Below are 13,947 nucleotides of genomic sequence, written 5' to 3'. Positions count from 1 at the left end.
AGCCCTAGAACTACCATTTGCTCTCGACGAGTATCAGAACTCCCTCTCAATTAAATCTGACTCGGCTCCTGGTTTGGATCAGATTTCCTACTCAATGTTAAAAAATCTTCCCGTTGTTGGATCTTTGTTATTAATTCAACTTTTCAATGAAAGTCTTAGAACGGGTATAGTTCCTGTTATGGTGGTAACTGGATATTTACTCTACTGGAATGGGGTTGACTATCAGGAATACACTATATTCTCATGACTCCTTTATTTGGTTAAACTTATACCATATAAATGTATTCAGTTGATAGGTGACATTATTCTGCTCTAACGGCAGCAACCTCCCAAGCCTAACTAACTAATTCGACTGACCCACTAATCCCTCAAATCTGATCGTGTTCCCATATTTATCAAATACTTCGTTATGTAAATATGTTTGTATATATTCTCGTTAGTGTGTCAAATGAATAGTCACAACCTTGTTGAGTAAGCAAAACGTGTAATTCAGCTAAGGTGTTCTACTTTGCAATTATTATAACAAATATGCGTAATGTTTACTGTTTCATAAATAAATATCTAACGAATACTTTAAGGTAATTTAAGGATTTCTAAAATATCTAAATAATGAGATAAATCCCATTATATCATCCCCCTTAGAAAAGAAAATTTTCTGAGCCATGTACTGTGCTTCCTTTTTCCTCCCCGAAGAGAAGAAAATTTTCTTATTATCGTTGTTCTGAAGCTATTTCCTTGTGGCATTTTTATAATTACGTATTTTTTATGGGAAATAAGCCACAATTTTATCATTAAATATTCTTATTATCATCATCAACTGACTACGTTATATGTATAGATTTATACAAATTTTTACAAAAAAAAATATATAAAAAAATTTACAAATATATACAATTTATTTCACTAATTATCAAACATCGTCTATTCTTAGTTAATTCTTTTCTTGTGACTCGCGAAAATCTATACTTAGAAATTGTATTTTATACTTTACTTTGATTTCAGAGGTTTAAAAAAAATTACAACTCCTTCATTTGAACTTACTTGTTAATTCTACTTCTTTACTAGACCCTTAAGACAAATCTTTTGATGTTCTCCAATTTTTAATATTCTTCTATTAGAAATTATCTCTTTTTCTTATTCTTCTTCTTGTCTGGTACTTCACAATAACTACATATTTCTTCATTTTCTTTATACCTAGTACTTTCTTCATCGTGTACTATTAAACAAAAATCTTCTTCTTCTTCATATTTCTTCATTATTTCTTTATCATTTACTTTATATTTCATATATCTTCCTTCCTATATTTGTATTATTTTCATAGTTCTTCATTTATATATCATTTGCTTCATAAATTCTTCATTTTCTAACCCTTACCTACTTGGTGGGTAGTTTTTCGCAACTTTATACCCTTGAATTTGCTTCCGGTCCTTTTGCACGTCCTTAGTCGTGAGAAGGTTTGTTCCAAAAAGACAAAATGGATACTTGTGCACTTAAAAAAATCTTCTACATCTTGCATCCCTAAATTCCTGTCTGAACCTAGTGCTCCCCCTTAGTTGAGAATAGGATTACTTCAAAACAAAAACTGGGTATGCTAAAATCTTCGAACTTTCATCTTGTACCTTTTCCTTGACAAGAGTTGGTTTTTATTGTCTAAATTATTGTCTTTAATTGTACTTTATTATAAAATATTTATACTAAAATTCGACAGATATTTAAAAAATTGAAATAAAAAAGTCGGTATTAAAAAAACATTCAGCATTCAATTATGAAAAAAATCGAAAGAAAGTGTTAATAAAAATAGACCATATTTTGTTAAAAAACTATCATGAAAATCTCCTACTAATGAAAATCTCCTGAAATATCATGAAAATCTCCTATTACGTAAAGAAAATTTCAGCTTGCAATTGCTGAGTAATTAATATTAAGTCTGGACGTCCATTAAAATATTTACATAAAAACTACTAATGAGAAAAACCTACAATAGCTAAATAGTTAATCTAAATTTTTGTTACTAGCTAAATAGAAGTTCAGTTTCTTCACGCGAATAGTCACTTTTACGCCACAATAATAATCTCTATTTCTTTAATTGAAATACAGTCTTACATGACCTCATTCGAATTAAATAAGTATATTGTCTATATTATATACGTTTAAAGTTATTTTACATATTATACTAATAATTATGTTACTTGAAGCCATACAAAGTATTCTTCTTAAATAGTACTTTTTACTGTAGGTACTGTAACTTTATGTACGGCAGGTACAAAATTCTCTTCAATTATTCTATTTTTCCAGATCTTTTGACATTAATCTTCTTCAAATTATCCTGAATACTTGTCTTTCTTCTAAGATAACTTTTTAAATCTTAATATTTAATCTTCTTTTGTCTTTTTCCTCAGATGGGATTTTCTTTTCCTTTATAAACTACGTTACTTCAATGTATTTATATAACCTGTTTTGTTTTTATTTTTCTTCTTATATCAGTTCATCATCATTTCTTAACTGACTTTCTTTTCGTCACAAATCATTGTATAAAAATAATTCACTCTCTCACGAGGAAATTCGTTTACTCAATAAAAATTCCATATGCCATTATGGTAGTAGTTGTGGGCTCTCTCACGAGGACGAATTTTATTTGTCCTATGTACGTGGTGTAATCATACTCCTTGTATATAAAAAAATTTATTTCTTTTCCATAGTCATTTTTAATTTTTCCTTTTTAGGATATGTTTCTTTGTCCTGTCATATTTATCATAAGTAAAAATCTTTGCATTTACGTGCATTTCTCAACAAAAATTTTCATTGATTGAGACATTTCCGTCTCCAATATAAGTCCTTTATGCTGGATTTTCCAATTTCTTTCCAACATCTTAAAATATTTTCTTTTATCTTTCCTTATTTATAAACAGATTGTTCGAATACTAATATCTTATATTTTCAGGTTAATTTTATTTATCATAATAACTTCCTTCCTAAAAATTTGTCGATTTAGCGAATTCCTATGTAGTTCATTCGTTTCAATTTTCAATGTCAAACACGTCATATCATCATAATATTATACTCGAAGTACTTAGTTTAAAAATAGTAAATACTGTTATAAACAAAATAACTTCCTTATGCGAAAAGTGCAGAAAAAGCAGAAATACATCAATCAAAATAAACTTATTTACGTACTCGTATGGTTAAAAATAATTATATTATTTCTTACGATATAATATATAAGAATTGTTATATTTCTATTAAATAAAACTATCCATTAACATTATCTATATATTATGATATTTAATTTTCAAAAAAAAATCTTCTAAATTAGTGAAATACTTCTAAAACTTAATAATATAGGAAAAATTTGACCTAATTTAATTATATTCTAGTTCTTCTTAAGTGATTATATTTATATTATATTAATAAAAAAATTATTCATATCTGTGAGACTGTATATGCAATTTAAAAAATAGCTAAAAAGTTACTCACGATTACAAATCTGTCCACTAGGTACTGTCCATTCCTTTCCATTTTTGTCCTCTTGACGTTTGGGCGTGGTCCCAAGTCTCCAAACCTTCGTCCATGTCGACGTCTACCATTTGGACTCCCTTATCGTTGGCCTCTCCAGCTCCATATAGTCCGTCCCATTCCATCTATCGATACCAATTAGTATGAGGATTGGTACTTTACCCCAAATTTTCTTCGTTTCCTCCAGTTTTTTGCCATCTTTGTTCCTGTTGTCTACTGCCTCAGAAGTCCAGTCCGTCTCTCAGATCGCCATATGGTGGTAACTGGATATTTACTCTACTGGAATGGGGTTGACTATCAGGAATACACTATATTCTCATGACTCCTTTATTTGGTTAAACTTATACCATATAAATGTATTCAGTTGATAGGTGACATTATTCTGCTCTAACGGCAGCAACCTCCCAAGCCTAACTAACTAATTCGACTGACCCACTAATCCCTCAAATCTGATCGTGTTCCCATATTTATCAAATACTTCGTTATGTAAATATGTTTGTATATATTCTCGTTAGTGTGTCAAATGAATAGTCACAACCTTGTTGAGTAAGCAAAACGTGTAATTCAGCTAAGGTGTTCTACTTTGCAATTATTATAACAAATATGCGTAATGTTTACTGTTTCATAAATAAATATCTAACGAATACTTTAAGGTAATTTAAGGATTTCTAAAATATCTAAATAATGAGATAAATCCCATTATACTGTTCAGTGGAAACAATCGGTAATTTTACCTATAATCAAAAAAGATAAAGATTGTAATAATCCGTTAAACTTTAGACCAATAGCTCTTTCTTCATGTGTAGGCAAAATGCTCGAAACTCTTATAAAGAATAGAATAGAGTGGATTGTGGAACATAATAAGATTTTTAATCCACTACAACTAGGATTTAGAAGGGGTAGAGGTTGTACGGAATGCCTTACATACCTCACCTCAACAATTCAAATAGGCTTCGCTCAAAATCAATACACTATTGGCATATTTCTAGATATCTCTTCTGCTTATGATAATGTCAATATATCACTCTTGTATTCCAAATTATTAAAGTATAACATTCCAACCCAACTGGCTAATTTGATTTTCTGCCTTCTAAATGATAGAGAGCTATTTGTCAAAGACAAACTAGGACAAACCCATGGCCCAAGAAAATCAAGTCTGGGACTACCCCAAGGTTCCCCATTAAGCCCTATCCTCTTCAACCTATATTGTCTTTCCCTGTATAATTTAATCCCCTCTTCATGCAAACTAATTCAGTATGCAGACGATTTGGTTCTTCTGATTAGAGGGAGTGATATTAATGAATTGGTAATTAATGTAAATAAATTATTGATTCAGATGGAATCATGGTTGCTAGACCACAATTTAAATCTGTCTAAGAACAAATCTTCTGCAATATTATTTACAAAAGGAAACACGAAAATCTCTCCCCCTAACGTAATATTTTGTAACCAGAATATTGGTTGGGTGGATTCAGTCAAATACTTGGGGGTAAATATTCAAAAAAACTTAAAGTGGAATTCATATGTAAACTCAATAGAACTAAAAGTAAATCGTGGCCTGAATGTGATGAGAGCTCTTTGTGGGACTTACTGGGGAAGTGATCCAAAAACCTTACAAATTGTACACAATGGTCTGATTCAGAGCCATCTGGACTATGGCTGCCAGGTAATTTTCGATTGTCCAACTTCCTTAATTAAAAGATTGGAGAAACTAAAATACAAATGTATCCGAATTATAACTGGATGCATGAAATCTACCCCAATTCATGCTCTCTTAAGTGAAAGTGGTCAGATCTCGCTTAAATCTAGATGGGAATGGCTTAGCTCTAAATTTATATTAAAAAATTTAATGTTAATTGGCAACCCAATTATTTCAGCTCTCGACCTGTTAGACTTGGCAATTCAAAGGAACCAAAATCATTGGAAAAACAGAAGTATTCCATTTCTAGTGCTTTTAAAAAACAAATTTAAAAGTACTTATCCCAACTTATATTTAAGTGACTTATACCCATGCCATAACTTTGAACTAGACCATCAATTATCAACAATTCCAATCATAAATATCCAATCTAATCGTTCAGATGAACTTGCCTCAGTTCAACTCCAAAAAATAATTCTAATAAACCTAGTCACACCAAATTCTTCACGGACGGCTCGGTTGATGATGAAGGATCAGCAGGCTTTGGTGTCTTTAGCCGAGAGATCAACTATTCTTATACCAGTAAACTACCTAAATATACCCAAATATGTACGGCTGAGATTGTCGCAATTAATCATGCCCTCCAAACTATTTTGAAAAATGGGATTAAACAAGCAATCATCTGCTCGGACTCTAAAAGTGCCTTACAGAAAATAGGCAGATCAACCTATTCTATGGAAACAGAACATTCATCGTTCATGACCAAGAGAGGCATCATTGAAGCGAAAGAAAATAACGTTAATATTAGTCTGGCATGGATTCCAGGACACTCGAATATTAAAGGGAACATGGTGGCTGATAAACTAGCTAATATAGGTAGAACCTTAAATGTAGCTGCTGGTATCACTCTTCACTATTCCAACTTTCTACCAGACATCAAGCATTCCATCTGGAATCGGTGGAAGCAAGAATGGCAGGGGAAAAATCGAAATAATTAATTTTACTCTAAAATTGTAGGTCAGATAGATAAACTCCCCTGGTACAACAATTTTGCATACCAAGACAGAAGACATATAACCACCATTATTAGAATGAGGACAGGTCATTGTGCTACTCCAGTTCACCTATTCAGGATAGGAGTAAAAGATGACCCATATTGTGACTGTGGCCGAGTTGGGTCCTTAAATCATCTGATTTTTGAGTGCCCTATAAATATGTCACCCAATTTTGACCTATATAAAGAATTAGCCAAGACAAATATCCCTACTCCCATTGAAATTTGCCTACTTATGTCCAACCTTAATCCACGTAGGATTAACCTGATCCTTAAATTCCTTAACTTAGCCAAACTGAATTTATAAATTAATCAATTCCCAAATTTGAATTAAAAAAATTAAGAAGATAAAGATATAAAAAGATATTGGACCTCCAAATGATAAAAGTCTTAACCCTTATGGTATAATATTGCCTTTCCTGTAGGGACTGTCTGGCCCTATACGAAGATGTTCCTGCTAATATATATTTAAAAAAAATTGAGGCTTTAACATATATATTTGGAAATATTCGACTGCCCAGAGCAAGACAAGAGTATTTCCCTGGTGTAAGCTGGGCGAATTATCCCGATGGATATAACCCAATAAAGGAAGAAGAAGAAGAAGAAGAAGTTTACATATCCATACCAGTGTGAATTTTACTACAGGTAATTTGCCGTGTAATGACAGAAAAAGCAGGGATAGCCGTAAAATATTTGCAAAATATGTACCCATGGCCTTAATAAATAAAGAACCAACTCATTGGGACCAAAGTGCTCACATCAGCCATTACAAAACAATAATTAATAAACCTGCCTTGATCTTTTTTATCTTAATAATTAATAAGTTTTATTATATTTTGGGTAATCGGTACTTAGATTATAATATTTACATAAAAGTGTAAGTGATATGGTTGAAATAGTCCCAACCATCATCTACAATCTATTATAATTTTTTACAATTAGAGCTTGAGACTCTTGAGATTGACAGTACTTGAATGACTTTTTATGGTTAACGAATGACGCTAATGTTATGAATATCCAAATTACGAATTTTCAAAGATTTTCCTGTTTTCAAAAGACATTTTTAAACAATACAGAATTAGGAAGTATTACATGAATAATAGATACAAATATGTCTAATACAAATTATGCATAAACATGCTACTGAAAATAATTGTTTGATGTTAATAATGTAGCACGACAAATTAAATAAATATAAAAATGTACTTTAATGTTAGACATTAAAGTATATTTTTATATTTATTTAATTTGTCGTGCTACATAAAATATCGCTCCACGTTGGGCGCCATTTTATGTGGTACGACAAATTAAATAAATATAAAAATAATATACTTAAGACATTAATGTTAGATCATAGGCTTGGCAAAATTCGTGCTACATAACGTTTTGTAATACCCCGGTAGCGACAGTCTCAGAGAATTTAGGGAGTGAGTTTTTGAAATAATATTTGTTATAAAGAAAAGAAATTAATAATAATTGGGCGCCATTAACAAATCAAAATCTATTGCCATATGCCTATACAAAAATTACATTACAAAACAAAATAATCAAAATGGTATACCTTTGAATGGAAAACGGTACTTACCATTGATGTCTGAGGTAGTCTGTATTTTCTATTACAATAAAGCTCAGAGATAGATGGTGCAAAAAGAATAAAAAGACATATAAGTTTGAAACACAATCATAGTTTATTTATATAGAAAAATTGTTAAAAAGAAATAAAACTGAACTGGTAAAAAAAGGAATAAACATACTAAGTCTTTCGCGTTTTCAAAAGTTCGAAAAAAGAAGTAAACAGTTTGTACATATACCTGATGAACTGCGGTAATTGTTCTGTGGGCTGCTGGATTGGTATAGCTCGCTGGAGCTCTGGTAAGGCGGTACGGCGAACTTCACTTACACTTTATAATTTCGGATCTAAAGTACTATTACACAACTTGTTCTTTTTTATACGAAAGATGAAATTCCATAGTCCCGTTTTATATTAAAAAAAGGTAACTGCTTATTTTGATTATTAGTGACACTTTTCATCAACTTGATGATAAAACAAATTTGTTTAGACTATTGGTTATTAGTTAAAAAAAATCAGGAACTACGCCCCGCGATGATTGAGTTAATTTCTTCTTGCAAAAGGCATACTAAACGCCACTACTATAAACACTATTCCATTTATTTGAACGGAACAACAACACAAAACAAATATACCGGCATGGTATCTACAACAAACACATCGCACTTGCGACTTGCACTACAGAATCTTTCAAAATTCCATCTGAGCCTAACTTTTGGCACAGACAACAAAAATTGGACTTGTTCACTGCATGTCCGCTGAAACTTAATTGTATTTCCTCAGAACTTCGACTTTCTGTCCCAAGCTCTGTTCCCTCTCCTTTCAGTCACATAATTCTCTTTTTTGACCAATAAAGAAATATCTAAGCCTCTTACACTTATTTATTAACCAATAGGAAAATCGAAACACATTCTAAATCCAACCTCTTCGGTAGGGAATTATACTCTTTGACCAATAGGGTCATTTAGCCATGTCAGCGATCCTTACTTAGCTCCAACATTTTGAAGAAAGGTATTGCTGAGTCCTCAATTAACACCCGCGCTTTCCGAGATTGATATGAGCACGTATTTGTATCTAACTACCAGGAAAACTGGAGCCAAAACGGTCATTAGCTACATTGTAAGGGACGTAACGTAGGGACTGGTACTCTTGCTCTTACCCATTTTCTGAGATTGTCCCAAATACGATCGGGATTGCGTGCCGGTCATGGTAAACTTGAATATCGACCCCATTAAGGTACTCACAGGTGAACCTTGTGGTATGGCAACGTGCATTGACATGCATTAATATAAAGTTTTCACAAATGAACGGTGCGAATGGCATGGTAGCCTTGGAGAACTTCTTCCACGTATCTTTGAGCATCCACACTACCTCTATCGAACACAACAAGATCTGTTCGAGCTTTGTACAAGATACTTACCCAAATAATTATTGATCCTCCTTGGTAAGCCACCGTTTCGGTTATAGTGGATGCAGCAAATCTTTTATTTTGACACGAGCTGGAGGGAAACCCCTCGAATTTCTTTCTGCCATTCTTCTTCTAATCGTCCGTTCACTTACACTAACATTTCTCAGCTCAAAAAGACGCATACTAGCTTCAGGAGAGGTGGAAAAGTAATTTCTCAACACGTTGCTGACAATCAAGCGGTAATTTTGAACTGTAGCGCATCGATGTCGGCCTTAACCTGGCCTGCGGTACCGCAGATCAGCCCCTATATCCTTCGGAAAGTTCAAGACGGCTGTAGTAGAGGATTGGTACAATATCCTCCAATCGGATATCCAAGATATCAGGAATGGATTGGCGAACCGACTCCAAGAAGTCCTAAGGGCTAGAGGCGGCAACACCCATTATTAATACTTATATTTTTTAGTTAGTCTATGATTTTCAAAATTATGTTTGTTGGATTTTTCTCCAAAGATTTTTAAACAATGGATTTTCAAATCATTCCAAGAAAGAATTAAAATTGAGGCGCTCAGAGCAACAGTGGCCTAACCCTAAAAACGAAGTTTTGAGATAAATGCAATCTTTGCATTCGTATTTCCATATTATTATGCTTATTATATGGGATGGCGCTGTGGCGCTACAAGTTATGTAGCGCAGCGCCATCTAGCCAAATATAGAAGTAGGTTGTATAGACCCTTGTTAATCCGAAGATTATGCTGCTTTCATTGATACATTAATCTAAAAATGTTTAATTTGTGGCTTACGCCACTGTTGCTATTTTTAATAATCATAATTTTTAAATTAATAAATTTCCATTATTATAAATGTCATGATACTATATAACTAATATGTTATTTATAGTATCATCATGATACTATAAATAACAAGATAATATATTGCACGTCCGGAACTCGTGACGTAACTGGAGACCGGAAAGTTCGTAATGGTTCGTAATCATTCGTAATATCCGATTACTTTGAATTGTTCGCGGTTGTATTTTATATTTTATCTTTGACAGTTATTTTGACTGGAATCTCGACACTAAATTCTTTACGAATACATTGAAGTTTAATGTTATTTTGCTAATTGAATAATTTCATTACATAATGCATACAAATCCCATGTAACTTTAACAAGAATTCAAATTCAACTTCCGGTCTCCAGTTACGTATTCAATGAGCGAACTCGGACGTATTTGAGCGGGATATATCCAAATACATTTGACGGTATATTTGCTATCTCTTTATTTATATATACTATTTCCATAGTATTTGCTATCTCTTTATTTATAGTATCATGATAAATGTCTTGTTTTTAATAATAATAGGGTTTTTCATCGATTGTCATTTGTTTCGAGCTTCTGTCATATGTTGTATAATCTGTGTATATTAACATTGGGTGCGTTCGGACGACCATAGCGGCTGACTGTCAGCAGAAATCGGCTGAGTGGTTGTATCCAGCCGTGATTGGCCATGAGCCGATGGGTAGAGGGGATTTGACAGCTTTCGCCAGCGCTGTTAGTGGCAGTTTTGTGCATTTATCTGATAAATTTAAATGGCGCGCCATGGGTAGAGGAGAGGGGATTTGACGGTTTTCGCCACAGCTGTTAGTGCAACGTTGCCACATTTAGTAGATTTCTACTTTTTTGGTAGATTTTTGATATCTTTTAAAAAATTCTAGTAGGCAATATTTTTTAATAGATTTTTGGTATATTTCAACATTTTCTTATGACTAAAATAAAATTTGCTTTTTAATAGTATTTACCCCATTTCTAAATAAATTTTTAGAAATTTTGTTACAATTTCCCAATGTCATTACCGAAAATAAGATTCAGGGGTGGGATTCTGTGTACAATCGCTAACACCGCCGACCCCTTTCTATCAATGTCAATATATTTGAATTTTTAGTTTTAATTCAAATATTTTCTTGTTTTACAAGTGTCACTTCAGCATCAACTAGCAAAACTAGAAAATAATTCAATTAAAACTAAAAATTCAAATATTTTCACGATTGACATCGATAGAAAGCGAAGTGTAGATATTTCCAGTGCACGGAATCTAGCCCCAGGACGTAGATGATGAATATTAAACAGAAATGACACTGGATTCTGGTGTAACAAACTTGCAGATTTCAAGTAGCAGTGCAATCAGTACCTATTTCAGGTGTTATTGAAGAGTTCTGGTATTCGGTGGTCGGTGAGCCTGTTAGAAGCTAACGATGGAAAACTAACTAAGGCCCGGTCTTTTCACCTCTGAATAAAAGTTATTCGGAGGTTTATTTGACAGATTTACATGTAATCTGCCGGATAAACTTCCTAATAAATATTTATTCGGAGGTGAAAAGACCGGGCCTAATTATAATATATGTAACTTTGCAAAACAACAAATGTTGTGTTTACGTGTTTCTAATGTAAAATGCGAAATAATTGTTTGAAGAATGTGATCCAGATATGCAGATGTTAAAATCAGTGGATGACAAAATATTATATACAAATATTAAATATGAAACTGATAAAAATTAATTATAGTTGGTCATTTTGTTCCCCAGTTAAAATATAAAAAAGTTTGGTTTTTGTTTACAAACAGTCATATTAATTTTTAGTTAAACTCCCTCTGTGGCTCAGTGGTAAGAGCGCCTACCTTTGGATCGAAAGGTCCGAATGGTCGTGAGTTTGAATCTCACCAGGGTAGAGAATTTTTCGTTTATTATAAATTAATAAATGAAAATAGTTTCTATCCTTGTGGGATCGGTACCCACCGGAGGGACCGCAGACGTTCGGATACAATTAGCGTCTCTGCAAAGACAATGACATCGACTTTGCAAAGTAACAAGACACTTACTCAACACACACACTACACATAAAGTCGACTTTACACTACATGATTTATCACGTGATTTATCATATGATTTTGCCCATGACGAGCCGCATGACAATGCTTATGATAAAACACAATGCTTATGGCAAAATCATATGACAAATCACACAGTGTAAACATGTAAATTTTACTCCATGACCAAATCATATGACAAATTACATGATAGATCATGTAATGTAAAGTCGACTTAACACTAGTTACCTAATTGGTAAAATCCACTGTACCATCACTATGCCAATGCCCATTAGTTGTCGAGGCATTAGCTAAATAAAAAAATTTCTAGTTAGTCAGCTGTTATTTTTATTATAAAAAGTCATAAATTATATACAAATATATTAATAAAGTTTTATAGTATATTTTAGTTTTTGATAAGTAGATTTCATCGCTAGAGCAGTGGAGGAAACAAGTATCCGGAATGGGAATAGACATAGGCAGTGGTAAATGTCTAACAACTTTGTTTTTTGCAGATGATCAGGTAGTCGTAGCGAATGATGAGGAAGACATGGACTACATGTTTAGAAAACTAAAGAAAGAATATGAAAAATGGGGCCTCAATATGAATATGTTAAAGACAGAGTATCTTAAAATAGGGGATGATGAAGAAGATCCAGAGTTAGAAATTAGAACCACGAAAAGATGTAATGAATATAAATATCTCGGATCTATAATATCTAAAGAAGGCACTACCAAAAGAGACATCGAAAAGAAAACGCAGCAGGGCAAAAAAGCGGTAAACATTCTGAGCTCTCTACTGTGGTCTAAAGATATAAGGCAAGAAACGAAATTGACAATCTATCGTACCTTGGTAGAGCCTATTATGACTTATGGGGCAGAAGTTTGGCAGATGACAAAAAAAGATAGGAAAAGAATAGAAGTAGTAGAAATGGATTATCTAAGGAGAGCGTGTGGTATATCTAAAAAAGATCACATCAGGAATGAAGATATTAGAAGGAGGACACATACTGTATATTCCAGTGTAGATAAATTGAAACTAGACAACTAGTGTGGTATGGTCACGTGAAACGAATGAATGAAGATAGATGGCCAAAGAAAGCTTTAAATTACATACCACACCAAAGAAGAAGAAGGGGAAGACCTTTCAGTTGCCTGGGAAGAAAATGTACGGCACATCATGAAAGATAGAGCCATCAAAGAAGACGAATGGAGGGACAGAAAACGATGGCGGTCGAAATGCGAGAAGCGGCAGAGGCTGTAGGAACCTCGCTGATAGATAGATAGATAAGTAGATTTTAGTAAGCTAAACTTACAGTAGATTTTCTAAATAAAATGTGGCAACGCTGTGTTAGTGGCAGTTGGCAGTTTTGTTTTGTGCATTTGATAAACTTCACAAACTGAAATGGCGGGTAATATGGATTTTTCAAAAAAGAAAACAAGATATTGCAGCTGTTGTATTGATTCATGTAAAAATATTGAATATAACAGTACTGGATGCAGTTATTATATTCGGAAACATTGCGTACATGTCCTGTATCAACTAAATCCTTTCCTTTTTTGGTGTTGCTGATTGAAATTGGATATTATGGGAAATAAGACTGAATCCAGTATTCGCGGTGTGCAAGTTCTTGGAAAGGGAAACGAGAAACGACCGTGCGCGAGTCGCGGAGAAATATTGCATCTATCTTAAATAATTCATATTGTCAATTGAAATTGTCAAATTGACGTATATTTCATACCTTCTGTCATTGACGCAGAAAAATTATATATTGCTCCACAATATTGATATGATATGCAATTATTATATAAAGGTAAATTTAATTAATTGTATTTTGCTTGCAGTACTGCATTTTAATAACTGATTTTATTTACTACATACAATTGTTTACGTTTGCT

This window comes from Diabrotica virgifera, chromosome 1 (genome assembly GCF_917563875.1).
Source record: "Diabrotica virgifera virgifera chromosome 1, PGI_DIABVI_V3a".
Lineage (NCBI taxonomy): Eukaryota > Metazoa > Arthropoda > Insecta > Coleoptera > Chrysomelidae > Diabrotica > Diabrotica virgifera.
This window is presented reverse-complemented; position numbering follows the sequence as displayed.